Source organism: Bos taurus, chromosome 1, assembly GCF_002263795.3.
Source record: "Bos taurus isolate L1 Dominette 01449 registration number 42190680 breed Hereford chromosome 1, ARS-UCD2.0, whole genome shotgun sequence".
Lineage (NCBI taxonomy): Eukaryota > Metazoa > Chordata > Mammalia > Artiodactyla > Bovidae > Bos > Bos taurus.
The window spans coordinates 72,997,718-73,019,877 of NC_037328.1; the positions used below are offsets into that span (position 1 = coordinate 72,997,718).

At 40.7% G+C, this 22,160-nt stretch overlaps 1 long non-coding RNA gene across 1 annotated transcript in view; it reads right to left on the reverse strand.

Moving 5' to 3' along the window:
• Positions 1 to 2,064: 2,064 nt before the first annotated feature.
• LOC104970894 (uncharacterized) overlaps positions 2,065 to 22,160 on the reverse strand; it is a 34,912-nt gene continuing 14,816 nt past the window's right edge. The window contains exons 2-5 of the long non-coding RNA XR_804274.4: positions 19,365 to 19,543; positions 17,290 to 17,494; positions 12,127 to 12,338; positions 2,065 to 11,431 (exon numbers count right to left, since the gene is read on the reverse strand). This is a non-coding gene — a long non-coding RNA (uncharacterized lncRNA). The remainder of the gene's footprint in view (positions 11,432 to 12,126; positions 12,339 to 17,289; positions 17,495 to 19,364; positions 19,544 to 22,160) is intronic.

Here is a 22,160-nt window from a genome sequence, read left to right on the forward strand (position 1 = left end):
ATTATTTAACAATTAAGTATTACAAAAATATTTTACATAGAAAATAAAAAGGTTTCTGTAGTTTCATTTAGTAGATCATGAAACAGAACAGAGTTCAGAAACAGATCCATGCATGATAGCCTAAACTTTTATTTATGAACAATACTGTCTATTTATTTCCAACAATGTTACTGCATAGTAAGAAATGTGACCTCCAAAGAGAGGTCTGGCTTTTGTCCCAGAACCTGGGAAACAACGTCGAAACCCTTTGAATTTCCTGAGCAATAGGAATGTCTTTCTCTTTTATGGAGGGCCCCTGGAAATACAACTGGTATTTCAAGCCTAATGAGACAACTCAGGGTGGGGGTTAGTCATGCAAGAAAGACAAAGCATGATATTAGAGGTGTGGGACTTTGGGTCACATGATATCAGTCCAACTTCAAGGAAAGAGAGGTCTAGAGATTGAATTCAACCACATGGGCAATATTTCAACCAATCATGACTCTGTAATGAAACCGCAATAAAATCTCTGAATACTAAAGCTCAGGTTAGTTTCCCTGGTTGGCAATATTCTGTACATATTATCACACATGAATGTCAGTAGAGTAACAATCTCTGATGATGAGAGAAGAAATGCATTTAAACACTTGGGGCACCCCTGGTGGTGCGAGTGGTAAAGAACTCGCCTGCCAATAAGAGATGTGGGTTTGATCCCTGGTGGGGAAGACTCTGGAGGAGGGCATGGCAACCCACTCCAGTATTCTTGCCTGGAGAATCCCATGGACAGAGGAGCCTGGCAGGCTACAGTCCATAGAGTCTCAGAGCCGGACACGACTGAAGTGACAACACACACACAGACTTTGCCCATGAGTTTCTTCCTTTGGTTTTAATTTGCATGCTTTTGTTATAATAAAACTGTTATTGTAAGTACCCACTCCAGTATTCTTAGGCTTCCCTGGTGGCTCAGATGGTAAAGAATCCACCTGCAATTCGAGAGACCTGGGTTCAATCCCTGGGTTGGGAGATCCCTTGGAGGAGGGCATGGCAACCCGCTCCAGTAATCTTGCCTGGAGAATCCCATGGACAGGAGAGTCTGGGGTCGCAAAGAGTTGGGCATGACTGAGCGACTAAGCAGACAACTGGTAATCGTAAGTATAAGGCTTTCCTGAGTTCTGTGAGTCATTCTGGCAAATAATTGAATCTGAAAGTGGTTCTGGGAAAACCCCAAACTTGAAGTTGTTGTCTGAAGTAAGGGCAGTCTTATGGGGACAGTTCCCTCTGGCTGTGCAGTTTGGAAAATCCCTTGGAGATACCAAGGCAATTCAGTGAAAAAATGGCACTCTTTTCCACAAGTGTTACTGTAATCATTGAGATCTATACATAAACAAGTGAACCGCAATGCTTACCTCAGAGAATTCCCTGGTGGCCCAGTGTTAGAACTTGCTTTTACTGCCAAGGGCACAGAATTCAATCCCTGGTTTGGGAACTAAGATAATACAACCCATGCAGTGTGGCCAAATAAATAAATAAATAAAAATTTTTTTAAAGGTAAAAAGAAACACGTTGAAATAAATTAGAAAAAAAATTTACCTCATACTATATACAAAAATTAACTTGGAATGGATCATAGATATAAATGTAAGAGCTAGAAATACAACATTTCTAAAATAAAAAATAAGTGAAAATCTTTGTGACCTTGGGTTGGGATATATTAATATATTAAACAGATCACAAACAGTAGGAGAAAAATGATGAATTGGACTTAAACAAAATTAAAACTTTTGCTCTTCAAGAGAGTGTTAAGAAAATGAAATGGCAAATCACAGGTTGGGATAAAATACAGCTGACCTTTGAACAATGTGGAGGGTAGAGGCACTAATATTTGTGCAGTTGAAAATCCATGGAAAACTTTATATGTGTATCTGAACTTAATTACTAATAGCCTGCTGTTGATTGGAATCCTTACTGATAATATAAACAGTTGATAAACATTTATTTTGCATTTTATACTTATTGTATACTGTATTCTTATATTAAAGTAAGTTAGAGAAAATAAAATGTTAAGAAAATCAAAGAAAGAGAAAATACATTTACAATATTATACTGTGTTTATTTATACCATAAGTTTATACTATCTATTTACAAGCTGCATCATCTACATCAATACTGTAGCTATAGATGGTACATATCTTACTAACATTAAATGTAAAAATGCTGTAGATGTTACATGTATTATGAATGCTAGACGTAAGAAATGAAAAGATGATGTGAAAAAGAAATTCACATTTATTTCAGCTCAGTTCAGTTGCTCAGTCGTGTCTGACTCTTTGTGACTCCATGAAACGCAGCACGCCAGGCCTCCCTATCCATCACCAACTCCCGGAGTTTACCCAAACTCATGTCCATTGAGTCAGTGATGCCATCTAACCATCTCATCCTCTGTCATCCCCTTCTCCTCCTGCCTTCAATCTTTCCCAACATCAGGGTCTTTTCAAATGAGTCAGCTCTTCACATCAGGTGGCCAAAATATTGGAGTTTCAGCTTCAACATCAGTCCTTCCAATGAATACCCTGGACTGATCTCCTTTAGGATGGACTGGTTGGATCTTCTTGCAATCCAAGGGACTCTCAAGAGTCTTCTCCAACACCACAGTTCAAAAGCATCAATTCTTCAACACTCAGCTTTCTTTATAGTCCAACTCTCACATCCATACATGACTACTGGAAAAACCATAGCCTTGACTAGACGGACCTTTGTTGACAAAGTTATGTCTCTGCTTTTTAATATGCTGTCTAGGTTGGTCATAACTTTCCATCCAAGGAGTAAGCGTCTTTTAATTTCATGGCTGCAATCATCATCTGCAGTGATTTTGAAGCCCCCCAAAATAAAGTCAGCCACTGTTTCCCCATTTATTTGCCATGAAGTGATGGGACCGGATGCCATGATCTTAATTTTCTGAATGTTGAGTTTTAAGCCAACTTTTTCACTTTCCTCTTTCACTTTCATCAAGAGGCTCTTTAGTACTTCTTCACTTTCTGCCATAAGGGTGGTGTCATCTGCATGTACGAGGTTATTGATATTTCTCCCGGCAATCTTGATTCCAGCTTGTGCTTCATCCGGCCCAGCATTTCTCATGATGTACTCTGCATATAAGTTAAATAAGCACTGCTAATGTTGAACTTGTGTCCGACTCTGTGTGACCCCATGGACTATAGGCTGTCAGGCTCCTTTGTCCACGGGATTTCCCAGGCAAGAATATGGGAGTGGGTTGCCATTTCCTTCTCCAGGATGTCTTCTCAACCCAGGGATTGAATCTGGGTCTCCTGCATTGCAGGAGGATTCTTTATCACTGAGCCATTAGGGAATGAAGAAGCAGCAATATCGTGGTAGCCTAGTATAATCTACATGATCGCTTCATTGTATTCGTATTCTTGCCTGGGGAATCTCAGGGATGGGGGAGCCTGGGGGGCTGCCGTCTATGGGGTTGCACAGAGTAGGACACGACTGAAGCGACTTAGCAGCAGCAGCAGCCTACATACCAGTGAATGAATTGTTGTAAAATTTTTATGACATACAGCATTATAGTCATATTCATAATACAGTATTGGAACATTGTTACAATTTGTGAAAACCCATTTCCCTGTGATAATAGGCTGAAACACAGTTTCTCTAAGCACTAGAGAGAGAGAGAGGCATACTGTACAGTAATGTAATTCTTTGAAAGCGAATCTATAATATAGTAAGAAAAGTAACACATTATTAGTTCAGTTCAGTTCAGTCACTCAGTTGTGTCCGACTCTTTGTGACTCCATGGACTGCAGCACGCCAGGCTTCCCTGTCCATCACGAACTCCTGGAGTTTGCTCAAACTCATGTCTATTGAGTCAGTGATGCCATCCAACCATCTCATCCTCTGTCGTCCCCTTCTCCTCCTTCAGTCTTTCTCAGCATCACGGTCTTTTCCAGTGAGACAGTTCTTCGCATCAGGTGGCCAAAGTATTGGAGCTTCAGCTGAACACAATATTAATTTCATATTAAATATCACTCACCTTATGCCGATGTAAGGATAGACTAATCCATTTCATTACAAGTTTTGCACATGATGTCTTACACAATGAACGCTTAGGCTATGATGATGACACAGAAATGTCTCCTACAGTTTTTGTCATTCAGTTATTAGGTTTTCATATGAAGACACTCACAAACATGTACATAAACATTTATTTACTATTCATTAGGTAGAAGCAGATCATCATAGAGGTCTCCATCATTGTCTTCACATTGAGTAGGCTGAGGAGGAGGAAGAGAAGTGGTTTGGCTTGCTGCCTTAGGGATGGCAGAGGCAGAAGAACTGGAGGAGTCAGGAGAGGCAATCACACTCAGACATACGTTGTTAATTTCTGACTTTTTTTTTTTTGCCTTTTCATTTCTCTAATGTTTCTATGTAATACCAACTCCTCCAGTTTGCTTTAGTTTCAGTGCCTGAAAGATAGAAGGGCCTATGTCTTAGAAGTCAAAAGCCATCTTGAATACCTTGAATAAGCAGAATATTTCTGCCAGATTGTCTAATATCACTGTTTTCTGGCACTGCTTTTTCTACATCTTCTTCCTTATGTCTGGCTCTGGTTCAGAAATGCTCGTCTCCATCAAGTCCTCTTCTGTTAATTCCTCTAGTGTGATGTCTATTAGCTCCTGAATTTCTACAAGATGCATATCTTGAAACTCTTCACCCCATCACCTTTTTTTCATATCCACAGTCTCTTTCATGATTTCCTTGACTGGCTCTGTCATGAATCCTATGAAGTCATGCATAACATCTGGACAGTTTTCTCCAGCAGGAATTTATTGTTTCAGGCTTGATGACTTTCACAGCTTTTTCTATAACAATGATGGCATCTTCCATGATGTAATCTTTTCAGACTTTCATGTTGTTCTTTCTGTTGAAGTTTTCTTCTGTAGCATTGATAGTCATTTCCAGACAGTACCATGAATAAAGAGCCTTAAATATCCTTATAACCCTCTAATCTAGAGGCTGAATTAGAGATGTGTTTGGGAACAAGTAGACTATTTTGGTGGCTTCAAGTGTTGAACTTATGAGATTTGGGTGGGAGGCAGGCAGGAACAGTGTCCAATATCAAATGAACTGTAAAAGGCATTTCTTACTGGCAAGGTACTTATTGACTTCAAGGACAAAGCATTGATGGAACTAATGCAAAAAAATTGTTCTTATTGTCCGAGTCTCCTTGTTGAGCAACCAGAAGACTGTCAGCTAGTGTTTATCTTTTCCCTTCAAGGCTCGAGGGTTAGTAGCTTTGTAGACAAGGGAAATCCTGATTATAAACCTGACTGCATTTGCACAAAATAGTAGAATAAGCCTCCTGTCCCTTCCTGACCTAAATCCTGGTGCTCACTTCTCTTCATTACTAATAAATGCCTTGTGCAGCAATTTTTCCCCCAGAATAGAGCAATTTGTCTGCATTAAAATCTGTTCAGATATTCTTTCTCCTCAATGATTTTCTAATGGCATCTAGGATCTCCTGGCCAGCAGAAGCTGCTTCTCCTGTTGTCTTCACATTTTTAAAGCTAAATCTTTTTCTAAAATGATCAAACCATCCTTCGCTGGCCTTGAATTCTTTAGATCCCTCACCTTCCTTTTGCTTTAAGGTGTCATGTAACAACTTTGTTTTTTTTTTGAAACATACTGGAGTCTATAGGTATGCCTTACCTGTGGCAATATTGCACCCACACAAAAGCTGCATTTTCAACACATGATAAAAAAAGTATTTCACCAAAAGTACAATGTTTTCACCCTGCTGGTGTAGCTGCACTGATGGCTTTGTGGATTTTCTTTTCTTTTTTCACAATGGTCCTTACGCTAGGTTAATTTATCTTAAAATGGCAGCAACCTCAGTTGCAGACCTCAATTTTTGGTGCATATTAAGCAATTTAGCTTTTTTTTGTAATGTCATGACTTTTTTCTGATTCTTCGGAGCACTTCCGACATCTCTAGTGGCACTTCACTTGGGTCCCATGATGTTATTCAACGTTCAGTGTATTGCACTAAACATGATGAAAAATACATGAAAACTGCTAGGGAGAATTTTTTTGTTTTTGAAAAAATTTTTCATTGGAGCTAATTACTTTGTAATATTGTGCTGGTTTCTGCCATACATCAACATGAATCAGCACCAGGTATACCTATGTCCCCTCCCTCTTGAACCTTACTTCCATCTCTCACCCACTCCCACCCCTCTAGGCTGTCATAGAACGCTGCATTGAGCTCCCTGGTCATGCAGCAAATTGGGGGAGAAATTTTTTTACTGTCATTTAAAATTTATTAGACAGATGAACTGCATACGTGGAGATGATTAGTGCCACATGGCGTTTAAAGTGGATTCTCACAACACTTGAGCTTATGACAATAGCAACAGTGGTTGGCTACAAAATTGCTACAGTAGCACAGTGTGTGCTACAATGAATTTTATGCACTTATGGTTTAAAACTGCCTCCTTACACTTGTTTACATTTCTCTCCACCATGAATGGTGTCATGTACAGTCTGTAAGTGTTTTTGCATATAAGTTTTGATACATTTTAACTTTTTAAATAGATTTTTGTGTATTTTATGGTAAATGATAAAATAGATGAGTATCTACTACCCACATAGATTTTTATGCATTCATGACACACTTCACTTAAAAAATTATATTTTATACTTCTAGGTTATGTGGTTTGTCTGAGAGTTTTTCCAAATTGTCACAAATCTCCAAAATTTTTTTTCAATGTATATATTGGAAAAAATTCAGGTACAAGTGTATCCACACAGTTCAAACCTGTGTTGTTCACAGGGCAACTGTATTGGCAAAAAATTATATATTTATCAAAGGACTTATATCCAAGTATATAAATTGGGCAATATGGGCAATAAATAGGCAATAAATGGGCAATAAAATGGGCAATAAAATTAGATAATATATCACAATATCCTTTTAACTGCCCTCTGCAGATAACACCTTTGCTGTATGGGGCACTATAGTAATGATTGCTTAAAAGATTTTTATTTTTTTCTAGGAACAGGCACTAGCCTTGCCCAGTTCAAACATTTTGAGACCACCAAGCGTTTAGTTGGGCCCTAAGTGTCTGATGATGAGCTTTTGATGTCCAAGGGCCAAAAAAACTGCACCCTCAGCTCAGGCCAACACCACTACCATTTTTTGAACATGTGCCCCATGAAGAAGCATGTAGCTCAGATATACCTGCACAGAGTGTATCTCACAGGTTTCCTCACCTGTCTTGTATCTCTAATGACCTTTCTTCCTGATACTCATACCTTGATTTTATCCGGAGCCCCTCACCTTCGGAAGGCAGATTTAAGACTTGTTCTTTCATCTCCTCACTTGACTGCTTCCCAAATTAACCTTTTCTCTGCTGCACACCTCGGCATCTCAGTATTTGGCTTGCCACACGTTGGGCAAACAAACCTGGTTCGTCACACCAGCACTCCTACTATTCGGTTTTTATACAAGATAAATAAAATCATCAGATCAGATCAGATCAGATCAGTCGCTCAGTAGTGTCCGACTCTTTGCAACTCCATGAATCGCAGCACGCCAGGCCTCCCTGTCCATCACCAACTCCCGGAGTTCACTCAGACTCACGTCCATCGAGTCAGTGATGCCATCCAGCCATCTCATCCTCTGTCGTCCCCTTCTCCTCCTGCCCCCAATCCCTCCCAGCATCAGAGTCTTTTCCAATCTCAAGAGTCAACTCTTCGCATGAGGTGGCCAAAGTACTGGAGTTTCAGCTTTAGCATCATTCCTTCCAAAGAAATCCCAGGGCTCATCTCCTTCAGAATGGACTGGTTGGATCTCCTTGCAGTCCAAGGGACTCTCAAGAGTCTTCTCCAACATCACAGTTCAAAAGCATTAATTCTTCGGCGCTCAGCCTTCTTCACACTCCAACTCTCACAACCATACATGACCACAGGAAAAACCATAGCCTTGACTAGACGAACCTTTGTTGGCAAAGTAATGTCTCTGCTTTTGAATATGCTATCTAGGTTGGTCATACATCCACATAAAATTTTTTAAGTAATCCATGAAAGGAAAAAATTTTTTTCTCCTCCAAATTTAAGAGCATTTATTCTGCAAAAGACCATGTTAAGAGGATGAAAGAAAAATCTGAGAGAAAATATTTGCAAACCACATATTAGACAAAGAGCTAGTTTCTAGAATATACAAAGAACTCTCAAAACCCAACTGCTAAAAAAATCCAATTAGAAAATGGTCAGAAGGAATAAACTGACATCCTGAAGAAGATATACAGATGGTAAATAAGCACACGAGAAGAGGTTCACCATCAGAGGCCATGAGGGAAATAAAATTTAAAGCACATAAGCTATCACTACACACCTAGCAGAATGGCTAGAATAAAAAATAATGACAACACCTAATGCTCATTAGAGTGCAGAAAAACTGGATCACTGACAATCTGCTGGTGAGAAAGTAAAGTGGAATAGCCACTCTGGAAACCAATTTGGATGTTTCTTACAAAGTAAACATGTAGCTATCACATAACCCAGCAATTGCTCTCCTGGGCATTTCTCCCAGAGAAAAGAAAAAACTCGTGTTCCTGCTAAAGAACTGTACACAAATGTCAAAAACTTTATTCCAAATAGCCAAAAATTGAAGACAAGCATGTGTCTTTTCACCTGTGAATGGGTAAATAAACTGTGTACATCCACATTGTGGAAAACTACTCAGTAACAAAAAGGAACAAACTCTTGATGTATTCAATGACTTAGATAACTCTCCGGGAAAATATGTGGCATGAAAAAGTCAGTTTCTCCTAAATTACATATTGTATGATTCCATTATATTATATCTTTTAAATGGCAAAACTACAGAAACAGATAAGAGATTAGTGGTTGCCAGGGCCTGGAGAGGGGAAAAGAGAGGTGAATGGGGCTATAAAAAGGCAACACAAGAGGCCCCTGTGGTGATGGGACTGTTTTGTATCTTGATCATATCAAAGAGGCTGGACTTAAAGAGTATATACTGTGTGACTCTATTTACATGAAATTCTAGAAAAATAAAAAACTGTAGTGAAAGAAAAAGATCAATGGTTGCCAAGGTAAAGATACAGAATGACTGCATATGGTTTCCAAATAAATTTTGGGGTGATGGAAATGTTCTATCAATATCATCATTGCAGTGATAGTTAAATAACATCGCATATTTGTTAAGGATTTCCCTGGTGGCTCAGTGCTGAAGAATCCACCTGCAATGCAGGACACACTATTTGATCCCTGGGTCAAGAAGATCTCCTGGAGAAGTAAAGGGCAACCCACTCCAGTATTCTTACATGGAAAATCCCATGGACAGAAGAGCCTGGCGGGCTACAGTCCATGGGTCGCAAAAAAGTCAGACATGACTTAGGGACTAAACAACAACAACATTTGTTAAAATTCATTGGGATTTCCCTGGGGGTACAGTGGCTAAGACTCCACACTCCCAATGAAGCAGGCCAGGTTTGATCCCTGGTCAGGAAACTAGATTCCACAGCTGCAACTAAATAAAATCCCGAATGAAGATCTAACATCCTGTGTATTGCAACTAAGACCCATTGCAGCCAAATAAATAAATGAAAATAAGCAAATATTTAAAAGAAACCTCAACTAATTGTACACTTAATATTGATGATAAGTTTCATTAAATTATACCTGACCCCCAAAATGGGGCTAATACATTCAGATGAATTTGCAACTTTTTCACTTAACTTTGTATCATGAACTCCTAGCTTCAGGGTGCATAGCTTTTCCTTCTTTTCACAACAGTTGCATAGTATTCCATTGTATGGGTGCCCCATAATCCCACAATTAATTTAATTGTCCCCTTTTGATAAGCATTTGGGCCATTTCCAATATTTTATTTTACAAATAATGTTGTAATAGTCAACCTTATCATATACCTTTGCATACTGTGTTTTTATTAAATGAATTCCTAAAAGTGATATTGCTTGGTTAAATGTTATATACAATTAAAATTTTAGCAGTAAGCATCACATTGCCCAATAAAATAAGGTGGTTCAACTTGTACTCTCGCCAATGATGAATAAGAGTCCTGTGGTTGTTCTAAGGGATTCTTTTTAAGCTCATTTACATGTTCCTTTTCCCACAGCATTTGCATGCAGTTGGTGTTTTCCTTTTCACAACTCCCATAGGACTTCTGTAGCTTTCAGTTTTGACTGTTGATGCTTTGCTAGGATTTGTAGAATGACCTAGTTATTTGATGACCATCCAATAAACAAGGAGTTCATATGACAGTGGGGAGCTGGACATGAAAAGCAATACTATATAGCAGGATAAATGGCATGATACTTGTACATAATATCAAACATGCTGATAATAATGATAAGAGAAACGATGATGATAATGGTAACATTAATAGCTGAAAATTATTGAACACTTACTATGTACCAAGAAGTAGTCTAAGAACTACAAATATATGTATTTAATTCTCCCAATAATGCTCTGAGGTTGAGACTACTTCTACTGTTTCCATTTTATAGACTCCTTGGCTGGGCATTGAAGGTTGAGTAGGAATTAACTAGGTAACGAAAGGTTGTGGATTAAATGGAATCAGGCAGAATGAAAAGTGTGTACAAAGGTCAAGGCAGAAGAAGGAAAAGTCAATTCAGAGGTCCCATGAGTAACAGCACATGGCTGGCAACCAAACGGAACAGGAAAAGAAGAAGCTGGAGGAAGTTCATGATTGGGTGGATAGAGATGCTTCTCATTTCTCTTGCTACACACACACACACACACACACACACACACACACACTGCAGTTGGCTGTTCTCACCTTTTTAACCTATGGTTCCTAGCAGAGACTGGGGGAAGACTTCTCATTAAGAAGCAATGCCTAGTTTCAGACCCAAAGAATAAGAGTCAACCAGACGAAAAAGAGGAACCACGTGTTCAGGCAGAGGAGGTGGCATGAAACGTCATGACCGGAGTGCTTAAGGAACTGACTGGCTTAAAGTGGCTGGGTATAAAGAGCTAAGGGAGAGGAACAATTAGTGAGGCCAAAGAAGGTGACAGATGCCAACTCATGTAGAGCCTGTAGGCCACATTAGGGAACTCAACTTTGATTACAGAATCACTCAATGAAGTGATTCACTATCTACTCTAGACAGGCCCTGTCTTGGAGGCCAGGGGAGATGCAGTGATGTGGGCTGGATTTCTCTGGTGGTCCAGATGAACTTGCCTGTTAGGGCAGGGGACATGAGTTCAGTCCCTGACCTGGGAAGATTCCACACGCCATGGAGCAACTGGGCCTGTGGGCCGCAACCATTAAGCCTGTGCTCTAGAGTTCCAGAGTCGCAACTACTGATGCTCATGAACCTAGAGTCCATGCTCTGCAACAAGACAACAGCAATGAAGACCCAGTGTACCTAAAAAAAAAAAGACACATCTGTTAACATTTTAAAAAGTGATGTGGACTGCCTTTAAGAAGCTCACAGGTTAGCTAAGACAGTAAGATATGAGCAAATATAAGGGAGCCAATCAATGATAAAGGGCCACATATAAAAAGGAATGAATGTGAAATGTTGGGTTGTGGGAGGGAAAGAAAATTGGCTGGGAAAGTGGGATAGTGAAGGGAGGGGAAGGAATGGAGCCTTGAAGGGTGGGTGCCATTTGGAAAGAGATGGGGAGACAGCCTTATATATCAGACATCCCAAGAATAAACAAATGAGATCTATCTGATATATTTGGAAGAGACTGAGTAAGCCCACCTAGCCAAAGCATGGATGTGTGCAAGGAACTTGAGAGAACCTTAGAAAAGGTGCATAAGATCAAATTAGGACGGGTCTGACATGCAAGGCTAAGGAATTTGAATTTAAATTTTTGTGGGCAAAGAAGGGCCATTCTGCCCTTTTCAATGTCAAACAACTTGAATAAGGGATTTTGTTTGACAATTAATATGGAACAAGAGAGATAACCAAGTCAGGGAGCCAACTTCAGAGGTCAGTGCTTACGCCAAAGTTCTGTACAAGGTTGGCCAAAATAAAGAAGAACCGAAAGACCAGAGGGAATAATGCACTGCATTATTTACATCTTTTTGCAGGAAAGTAATTTTCTTTCTTACCATGACGTACATTCTCTTTTCATGGTAATCTGCCTTCAAAGCCTTGAAGATGAATGTATTTAAAGTTCTGGAAGCCAAGTCAAAGGCATAGTATGATGTCTTTTAGGAACATGTACTCAAGTTTCTTTATTGGCATCTACCACTATATTTCATGTCCACACTCCTGTCTGCTGAGTTTCCTTTTTCTACAGGATGTTCATTATTGAAAGATTCTTGAGACAAAAACAAAATACATTACGATTAGTTAAAAGGATGTTTGCTTCTCTTGGGTGTTTTTACTCACAGCACTTCTGCAGGTTTTCCCACACCAATAACCAGTTCTCCAACTCTCCAGACACCAACTGGGTTTCTATAATTCAGCTCTGTTCTGACACCAACTACCCGGAGTTAGCCCAGGCTATACAGGATTAAGGGTTCAGTCCCACAAGACTGTCTCACTTATAGGGAACCTAATATTTTCAGATGCCAGTTGAAGGTACTGGGTCCCTTGGGTACCCACACTTCTATCCAATTTGGTTACAGACTCAGAGGTTCCCAAACTCCCCCCACCAGCTTCAGGTTTGATCATTTGCTAGAATGACTCACAGAATTCAGGAAAACACTTTACTTTCTGCCAGTGGTTTATTATAGAGGGTGCAAACGAAGAGCCAGGTGAAGAGGTATACAGGGTGTGATCCAGAAGGGTCCTAAGCCCAGGAGCTTCTGTCCCTGTGGAGATGGGGTGAGCCACCTTCCCAGAACAGAGATGCATGTGCCAACATGGAAGCTCTTCCCACCCCAGGTTTTTATGGAGGTTTCACTACATGTGTGTGATTGAGTAAATCACTGGCCATCGGTGATTAACTCAATCTCTAGTACTTCTGGCCCAGAGTTTGGAGGTCTGAAAGTTCCAACCCTCAAATCTCAGGGTTGGTTCCCATGGCAACCAATCCCACAAAGAAGTTACTTACGGATCCACTAGAGCCTCATTAGCATAAACTCAGGTAAGGTGGAAAGGGGCTTATTATGAATAAAATACCAAAAACACTTCTTTTCACTTCTATCACTCAGGAAGTTTCAAGGGTTTTAGAAGTTCTTGTACCAAGGAACTGGAGATGAAGACCAAATACGAAGGTATTGGGTTGGTCAAAAATTTCCTTCGGTTTAAAAAGAATTAGTTAATTATTTATTTTGGCTGCTCTGTGTCTTCATTGCTGAGTGGGGGTACTCTTTATTGCAGTGCATGGGCTTCTCACCGTGGTGGTTTCTCTTGTTGCAGAGCATGGGCTCTAGAGTGTGCCAGCTTCAGTAGCTGAGACACGGGGGCTCAGCAGTTGCAGCTCTTGGGCTCTAGAGCACAGGCTCAATAGTTGTGGCGCATAGGCCTAGTTGCTCCGTGGCATGTGGAATCTTTCTGGACCAGGGATCAAACCCACGTCCCCTGCATTGGCAGGCGGATTCTTAACCACTGGACCGCCAGGGAAGTCCTCCTTTGATTTTTTTAAGTAAAAATAAAAGATATACTTTTCATTTTCACCAAGAACTTTATTGAACAATGTATTTACTGTTTTGTTCTACTACCTTCTGCTGTTTTTTTCAGGCAACTTCACAATTCCGTCTTCCCAAAATTGTTTATCTTTTGGAGCAAAAGACTGCTTCAGGTGTTTTTACAGTCTTTCAACGAATTAAAATCTTTTCGTTAAGAGAATTCTATAAAGACCAAGATAAATGGACATCGGAAAAAGCAATGTCTGATGAGTACAGTGGATGAATCAGAATTTTCCAGCCAGCTTGTAATAATTTTTGCTTGATCATCAAAGAAGCATGCAGTCTTGCATTATCCTGATGAAAGATTATGTGTTTTCTGTTGTCTAATTCTGGATGCTTTTCATCAAGTAGCTGCTTTCAGTTGGTCTAATTGGGAGCATTACTTGTTGAAATTTATTGTTTGGTTTTCTGGAAGAAGCTCGTAATGGAGGACTCCCTTCCAATCCCACTATATACACAACATCACCTTCTCTGGGTGAAGACCAGCCTTCGGTGTGTGGTTGGTAGTGGTTTATTTTGCTCGCACCACAGTCTCTTCCATTCCACATTATCACACAGTATCTAGTTTTCATCACCCATCACAATCTGTACTAAAAGTGTGCCATCTTTTTAACGAGTTTCCAGTGAACACTTAGTGTTTTTTCATTATTTGGCCTTCCTTTGTAAAATCACGCAACTTCATGAGAACCCGCTTAAAAACTATGGAGCATCACCCCATCCCAAAACACACCATGTTCACACTTACACACACACACCCACACACACACATACAATTTTGCCTGCAACCTGAGACAGCTGAAACTTGTAGCCTCCAGGTTAAGAATCCCTGTCTCTGTGTGTCCAAGAGACAAGTGCTGTCTGAAGGCCACAGAGAATTGAAACAAAATTCTATTACCTCTATAGTATTAAGTAAAAGGAAGAAAAGATATGAAATATATTTCAATGATAAATTTTATTAGATTTTTGAAAGGTTTAAATGGTAAGATTCATAATAACAAAAAGCTTTGCATGTACACCCCATAAAATGCTAATAAATTTAAGGGATTCAGTTTCCACTTGTATATACCATATGGTACAGAGCTTAAAGTGGAAGAGAGGCCTCCTAATTTCCCGTTCCCCACTCCCATACAGTTGGCCCTTACTGGACTTGTTTTGAAGGATTTGTAATGTGGCAGAGGCTATGCTGGGTCACAGGTGGTGGGAAAAAGAAAGATTGTGAAGACTCTTGTCTTCTGGGGAGGTTTATAGCCCTGGGGAGAAGAACAGGTGTATGAAAAAAAATCACACTAATAAAAGAAATCAATGATGTACTGAAATAGACTTGTGGAAAAGCAGCGGAGGAAGGAGGCAGTATTAATTTTGCCTGGAGGTGAATTTGAAAGGAGCCCTGCAGAATGGGAAGAATGTTCGGGCCAAGTTTGTTTGTTCTTCTTCTTTTTTTTTTTTTCTTCTCCTTTTAGCCATAGAAAGAGAGAATTCCAGGATACTTCTACCCTGGACTTGTCACTTGGACTCTGTACCTGCTGTTCCAAAAAGAGAAATGGCCAAGTACATGCAACCTCCTCTTCAGTAACGACTGAAGTAGCTAAAGTGTGTCAGGAACACTGCCAGGCAGTATCTAGCTGTTCTCTCGAATTCTGATGACAACAAAATGGAAGAAAGTGTTAGCCCCATTTTTTCTGAGGAACCTGGGTTCTGAGTTAGGACTTCTCATGGTCATAGAGTTAGAAAGTGGCTGAGACAGGACTGTCTTTTTCCTCTACCCCACTTGGTTGCTTTAGGCCCATGTTAAGGGGCCTTATGACGTTGTGTGGTGCACTTAAGTGCATGCACACATAGCGGATATTTGATACTTGTATGAATAAATGGATACCTGAGGAAAAGAACAAAAGACTAAACTTTCCTGTAGAGGCAGTTCCCAGGAAGCCTATCTTTGCATCCTGCAGAATGAATTTATCTAACTAACTATTGCCATACCAGCTGTCAGACCCTGGGGTCCAGAGGGACTCACCCCAGCAGGGTGTGCCAGCCTCTGCTACAGGCACAGTCTGGAGAAGTATATGTCTACCCAGCCAGAAGCCATGCTTGTGCCTGAAAATTCACAGCACTACCTCTCAACTGTTCTGTCAGACTTTGCCACTACATGCCCTGGATTTCACCACATGTGAAGAGGACTTGCTTTGCCTACAAAGGCTATAAGCTTTCTAAAGATGGGAGCTCCGTCTGCATCAATGTTACCAAAAGGAACTCGGGTCTGCTCACCTGATATACAGCAAAGCCAGTCTCCTTCACCAAGCAAAGTACAGCTTTTTTTGCAAAGGGACAAGCAAGAAGAATGGGCAGCTCATGCTCAAAAGCCACAAACTCCCTGATGACTTCAGGGAAGAGTCTTTAAGCTAACCTTTAAGGCTGAGGGTCACGGAGTTCATGATCAGCTTATAGACATTCTTCTGATTGGTTGGTGATGAGGTAATACGGTAGTATTTCAGGATCTTAATCATTAACCTTCCAGTTCCAATCAGTCTGGGGTCTTGGTGCTTGTGGTCAGTATGGAATCACCATACTAGTGATGGTGACTCTAGGTGGGGGATCTTAGTTTATATAGAACAACACAAAATTATGCATCCAATTGTAATCTATCTTTGGGAGGAACTAGGAGTCCTGGGTAGAGAAGGCAATGGCACCCCACTCCAGTGTTCTTGCCTGGAGAATCCCAGGGATGGGGGAGCCTGGTGGGCTGCCGTCTATGGGGTCACACAGAGTAGGACACGACTGAAACGACTTAGCAGCAGCAGCAGCAGCATCAGGAGTCCTGGGACTCTATCATTTTAATCATTAACTGCTTGAGTCTGTGCTTTGGAAACCCAGGGAAGGCCAAACAAGAAGCAGGGGCCATGGAGGAACTTTTGTGTCCTGGAGGACCCTCCTTTTTTTAAATACTCATCAGTCTTGAGTGGAACAGAAGCAGGACAAGAAAGGAAATACAGTTTTGGATAGAGGTTAATCATCAACTCAGTAGGGGAACTCAATTTTAGTGGGACTTGGTTTTATCATCACCCTGCTCCCTGTGGCCCCTGGGGGAGCCAGAGCAGCTCTAAATTGGGAACCACCATCCACCGTTTTCATAAAGATTTACAGAGGCATGGCTGTCCCTTGAAGCCCTTTAAATTATAGTGTCAAATACAATTACTGTTATTATTAAAGTAAGCACTTGATAAGTGCTTACGAAATAATTAAACAAATGATGAATAAATGTTCCAGGAATTCAGATTAGTGTAGGAGGAGAGGCCACTGAGTAAGGGAGACTGGAGGGTGGGAGAATTTGGCTATGTTGGCATATGGGAATGAGATTGGCAGTGGGGAATATTTTTAGAAAGGAAAAACTGCACCAGCATGCGATTCAGCAGCAAGCACTATTTATATGCAGCAACATCCTGGTGGTCAGAAGGGCTCTATAAGGAAGTTGTGTGGAAAGGTAACTCAAGACAGCTAACTTTGATCAAGGGTTGCTTTGTGCTGGGCACTAAGCTGTGTGCTTTACGTGGGTGGCCTCCTTTAATCCTCACAACAGCCCCATGAGGTGGTTACTGTTACAATCATCAGGAAATTGAGACACAGAGAAGTTAATTAACTTACCTGAAGTCTTTGTTGTTCAGTCGCTCAGTTGTGCCCAACTCTTTGCAACCCCATGGACTACAGCAAGCCAGACTTCCCTGTCCTTCACCATCAGACCAAACCATGCAGTGATTTGAACGCCAAACTATGCCCCTGGACTCCCACAGTGGCAAAGGAGAGTTGCTGAAGGTTCTTGGATAGAGAAGTGATAATGGTGATATGGCTGCTGCAGGGAAAAAAAAGCAATACAGTGCAGTAGTTAGGAGTTTGGACTTTGGCACCAAACTATCTGTTGTTGTTGTTGTTTTTTAAATCTCCGTTCTGCCACTTGGCAGCTGGGCTATCTTAGATGTATTATTTAACTGTTCTATGGCTCAGTTTCCTCATCTATAAAATGGGGGTAATAAAAGCATCTAGTTTTTAGGGTTTTATGAGGAATATTCCCTGGTGGCTCAGATGGTAAAGAATCTGTCTTCAATGCAGGGAGACCTTGGTTCGGTCCCTGGGTTGGGAAGATCCCCTGGAGAGGGGAATGGCTACCCACTCCGGTATTCTTGTGTAGAGAATTCCACGGACAGAGGAACATGATGGGATTACAGTCTATGGGGTCACAAAGAGTCGGACACGACAGAGTGACTAACACTTTCATTAATTCGAATGAGATAATAAATGTAGAGCACTTCAAAACAGCATTGGCATGTATGTGCATGACAACTCTTAGCTATTATCGATATGTTAGCTATCTGCTAGGTGAACTGGAGAGAGGTCAGAGCAGAGGCCCAGCAGGAGGCAAGGACTGAAGCAGAACTGCCTAGGGTGATGGCAACTGGAATAAAAGGGTAAGACATTTTAAAGTAAGATTCAATCAGATTCATTAACTGGAAAATGAGATAAAGAAGAATAGTTAATAATGACTGTCAGATTCCTGGTCTCATTAACTGGGAGGAAAGGGGTGTCTGACAGCAACAGGAACACTAGGAGAGGAGCTAGTTTGTTGGGGGCAAGGCCATTTAGGGAAGGCATGGGTAGCATGTCAAGGGAACTCTGTGTTCTATCGCTAGCTTTGCCACCAGTTTGGCAGAAGCCTCCTTCTTCCTCTGGGCTTTCTCATTAGCAAAATGAAGCTTTTACACTTGAGAGCTCAAAATCAGATATTTTCCAATTTCACCTGAGAGTACCCTAAAGGGGAAATGATGCTGTCAGAATGGTTCAGCCTTTTTGAGGTTCAAAGTTAGATGACAAGAGGAAGGCAATAATAGAATGGGACTTCTCCCCTTTTTCTATTTTAAATTGAATTATAATTGACATAACACTATATTAGTTTCAGATATACAGTATAGCAGTTTTATATTTCTATATATTATAAAATGATCACTACAAGTATAGTTATCATCTGTCACCTTACTAAGTTATGACAATATTATTGACTATTCCTAGCATATTCCCTATGTTGTACATTACCTTTCATCCCTGTGGCTCATTTATTTTGTAACTGGAAGTTTGTACCTCTTAATCCCCATCACCTATTTCACTCCTTCCCTCTGGCAACTACACGTTTGTTCTCTGTGTCTATGAGTCTGCTTATGTTTTGTTTTGTGTTTTGTTCTTTTTAATTCCACACATAAATGAAATCATACAGTGTTTGTTTTTCTGTGAGTTATTTCACTGGGCATAATACCCTCTACATGCATCCATGTCATAATGGCAAAGTTTCATTCTTTTTATGGCTAATATTTCATTGCATATATATATATATATATATATATATACACACACACACACACATCACATCTTCTTTATCCATCCATATACCAGTGAGTACTTAGGCCCTTCCATATCTTGCCAACTGTAAATAATGCTGCAAAGAATATACAGGTACATATACCTTTCTGAATTAGTATTTTTGTTTTCTTTGGAAAAATATCCAAAAGTGGAATTGTTGGATCATATGGTAGTTCTAATTTTTTTAAATCTCAATTTTATTTATTTATTTTACTTTACAATATTGTATTGGTTTTGCCATACATGGTTCTAATTTTTTGAGGCGCCTCCATACTCCACTACTCCATAGTGGCTGCACCAACTTATGATCTTACCAACAATGTGTAAGTCTTCCCATTTCTCCCCATTCTCGCCAACACTTGTGATTTGTTGTCTTTCTGAGAACAGCTGTCCATTCTGACAGGTGTGAGGTGTCCCCCCCCTTATGTTTCTTCATTCCTCCTTAAATGTTGCACCTCAGCCAGGCTTTGAAGATAGCTTGTCGCATGCATCCCTGGGGAAGAAGTGTCAGAGAAAGTCAAGTTCAGTGTTTATTTGATTTAGATGCTCTCTCTTCCCCTTGATTGGTTCCTGCCTCAGGCTTTGTGTTTCTACCAGATTAGAGAAGAAAGGGAAGGTTGTTTTTAAAAGTTCACTGTCCTCAGCACTGGCATGAGAGACACAGCGACAGTGCAACTAGAACCTTGGTGGTGGCAGCAGCCCAGCACAGCTTGTGCTTACCCAGAGGGCACGCCTGACGGGGTGGAGCACCGTCTGCCTGGGGCACACCTGGAGCTAGCCTCCAACAGGTGTGTGCAGCAAGCATACTGTTCAGAACGGCTATTGCAGAACGGGCAGGCACTTTTTTTGAGAAGAGCTGCATTTCAAAATACAGTCTTAAATCAAGTAAAATAGAATAACAAACCCAAGGCTTAATAAGGAAGATATTGAATGCATGCCAATCAACTTATAAACAAACACTGGGAGAAACATTTGTTAAAAATAAAGTATTACTTTCACAACATAGCAGGATTCAGTTCAGTCGCTGAGTCGTGTCCGACTCTGCGACCCCATGAATCACAGCACACCAGGCCTCCCTGTCCATCACCAACTCCCGGAGTTCACTCAGACTCACGTCCATCGAGTCAGTGATGCCATCCAGCCATCTCATCCTCTGTCGTCCCCTTCTCCTCTTGCCCCCAATCCCTCCCAGCATCAGAGTCTTTTCCAATGAGTCAACTCTTCGCATGAGGTGGCCAAAGTACTGGACTTTCAGCTTTAGCATCACTCCTTCCAAAGAAATCCCAGGGCTGATCTCCTTCAGAATGGACTGGTTGGATCTCCTTGCAGTCCAAGGGACTCTCAAGAGTATTCTCCAACACGACAGTTCAAAGGCATCAATTTTTTGGCACTCAGCTTTCTTCACAGTCCAACTCTCACATTCATACATGACCACTGGAAAAACCATAGCCTTGACTAGACGGACCTTTGTTGGCAAAGTAATGTCTCCGCTTTTCAATATGCTATCTAGGTTGGTCATAACTTTTCTTCCAAGGAGTAAGCGTCTTTTAATTTCATGGCTGCAGTCACCATCTGCAGTGATTTTGGAGCCCAAAAAAATAAAGTTTGACACTGTTTCTTCCACTGTTTCCCCATCTATTTCCCATGAAGTGATGGGACCAGATGCCATGATCCTAGTTTTCTGAATGTTGAGCTTTAAGCCAACTTTTTCACTCTCCTCTTTCACCTTCATCAAGAAGCTTTGTAGTTCCTCTTCACTTTCTGCCATAAGGGTGGTGTCATCTGCTTATCTGAGGTTATTGATATTTCTCCCGGCAATCTTGATTCCAGCTTGTGCTTCTTTCAGTCCAGCATTTCTCATGATGTACTCTGCATATAAGTTAAATAAGCAGGGTGACAATATACAGCCTTGACGAACTCCTTTTCCTGTTTGGAACCAGTCTGTTGTTCCATGTCCAGTTCTAACTGTTGCTTCCTGATTTGCATACAGATTTCTCAAGAGGCAGGTCAGGTGGTCTGGTATTCCCATCTCTTTCAGAATTTTCCACAGTTTATTGTGATCCACATAGTCAAAGTCTTTGGTATAGTCAATAAAGCAGAAATCAATGTTTTTCTGGAACTCTCTTGCTTTTTCGATGATCCAGTTGGATGTTTGGCAATTATGGGCTTCCTTGCTGGCTCAGACGGTAAAGTGTCTGCCTACAATGCTGGAGACCTGGGTTCGATCCCTGGGTCGGGAAGATCCCCTGGAGAAGGGAATGGCAACCCACCCCAGTACTCTTGCCTGGAAAATTTCATGGACAGAGGAGCCTTGTAGGCTACAGTCCATGGAGTCGCAAAGAGTTGGACACGACTGAGCTACTTCACTTCATTCACTACACAAAGGAGGTGCTCTCTCCTTTTTTTTTTTTTTTAAGGTGACAACTGTGCTTAGACCATTTCCCTCAGGTTGGACAATATTTAGGAATTAAACTTAGGAATTAAAATTAATTCTTACATATGCTGGTTGATAGTCATTTAAAAATCTTAACTGGTTCTCAGGTTTAATGATTGGAGGAAACTGTCATTAAGTAGTCTCCTTTCAGGCTTCCCTGGTGGCTCAGTGGTAAAGAATCTGCCTGCCAAGATCCATATATATAAAAGATTATATTTTTATTACTATTCAAATGAGTATTAAATGTACTCTTTGCATTGAGCAAGAGTTCACAGGCATTCTTTAAACTGCTGGATTTTGTTGTGCATCATTTAAAACATTTTGTATGTTTCTTCTTATCTGTGTTTACAGTGTGTTCTTGAATAATGTTCATTTGTCAGGAGAACTGTGAGATATAAATTATGTGGATATTAAAAAAAAAAAATCTGCCTGCCAATGCAGGAGATGTGGGTTCAGTCCCTGGGTCCAGAAGATCCCCTGGAGAAGGAAATGGCAACCCACTTGTTTTCTTGCCTAGGAAATTCCATGGAGAGAGAAGCCTGGTGGACTACAGTCCATGAGGTTGCAAAGAATCAGACATGACTTAGCAACTGAACAAAAACAGGTTCCTTTCAGTTAACACAGAGTCCTCACTGTCATTTGTGTCAGCAAATATTTATTGGGTATTTTTGTACTA